This window comes from Triticum dicoccoides, chromosome 6A (assembly GCF_002162155.2).
Source record: "Triticum dicoccoides isolate Atlit2015 ecotype Zavitan chromosome 6A, WEW_v2.0, whole genome shotgun sequence".
In the NCBI taxonomy this organism is placed as follows: domain Eukaryota; kingdom Viridiplantae; phylum Streptophyta; class Magnoliopsida; order Poales; family Poaceae; genus Triticum; species Triticum dicoccoides.
Genome location: NC_041390.1, coordinates 216,851,288 through 216,852,856, shown reverse-complemented (window position 1 = coordinate 216,852,856; position 1,569 = coordinate 216,851,288).

Genomic DNA, 1,569 nt, shown 5'->3' with positions numbered 1-1,569 from the left:
GAATTCTTTTTACTTCCCAGTCTCCTCATCGCTCTGGTAAGGCATCCTGACGTAGAGTTTTGACTCTTCTCTTCTCAAATTTCACTAATTTTTTTTTAGGATCACGCGAGTATCTTGGATTTGTTCCGATGGCTTATGATGAGAATACTGTCTTGGTGCCTCCTGTCAGGGGTTTAGTGGAAGTGTCCCGGGGAGTTGAGCTCTGAGGTGTTGTCATCATAATTTTATCGTTGCAATTCTGGAATACTTGAGATATGTTCGCCGACATCGAAAATCTCTTTTATGCAGTTCGTTGGTGAGATAACCTCGATGCCACCCAGTACTGGGGCGGGAGTTCGGGAGTATCGCCATAACTTGTATAACGGATGCTTTTCGAAGGTTGAGGTAGATGGTTTCCGAAGTTTTCTTGGTTATGTGTTGAAGGATGGATACAGCTGGATGTAGGATTTGCTAGTTTGGGTGAGATATTATGCTTCCCCTGTATCCCCAACACCTGATTGCATAACCGGAAAGGTTCGGGAGTTTCATAGGTGGGAATTCTAGTAGCTCTAGTTCTTCTTCCACGGATATTGGTTTGAGATTGGGATTTCTTACCGATTATTCGTTCTTGATTCGTAGCTTGTTGATTTGTTTCTCTACCTTAATTCTACGTGGCTTCTCAATTTATGGATATGTGACCATTTGAAGAGGAATGCATTCGTTCATTTTGTTCGGATGTGAAGACTATATGTTGCAATTTTCATTCCGTTGGATTCAGCTTAAATATTTATCTGTCTATGTGCTAATGGTGGTCAACCTCTTCAGGATGGCTCCCGCTAAGAGCACCAGTCAGAACCAGAATAAAGATCCGCCACCGCCTCCACCTCCTCCAGAGGCATGGCAAGCTATGATGGCCGCAACCAATGCAAACACTCAGCTGATCATGCAAATTCTTCAAGAGCGCAATCAAGGCAGTCAAGGGAGTCAAGGCAGCAACCAGGGTCACTTTGCTACACTCAACCAGTTCCTTGCTAACGGGCCAAAGACTTTCAGTAATTGTGCTGAGGCAACCGATGCTGACGATTGGCTTGTGGATCTGTGTAAGCATTTCGAGTGCAGTAGCGTCAGGCCTGAGGACTTTGTCAAGTTCGCTTCCTTCCAACTCAAAGATCAGGCAGCAGAATGGTTCCAGCAGTACAAGGATTCCAGAGGTGGACGTGTTATCACTTGGGATGATTTCCGTCGAGATTTCCAAGCTCATCACATTCCGCAGAGCGTGGTTGAAAGCAAGCATGAGGAATTCCGCAATCTGAAGCAAGGCTCTTTGTCTGTCTATGACTACAACAAATTGTTCCAGAAGCTTGCCCGCTTTGCCAAGCAGGACGTGCCTGATGAGAAGAGCATGATATATCAGTTCAGGGGTGGTCTCAGAGAAGATATTCAGCTCGCTCTTGTCCTCTTCGAGCCCTTGAGATACGATGAGTTCTACAACATGGCACTGAAGCAAGAGGCTGCTCAGTTGAGGTGTGATGCTTGCAGGAAGCGAGTAAGAGATGTTACTCCTTCTTCCTCTACTCAAGTGGCCAAGCA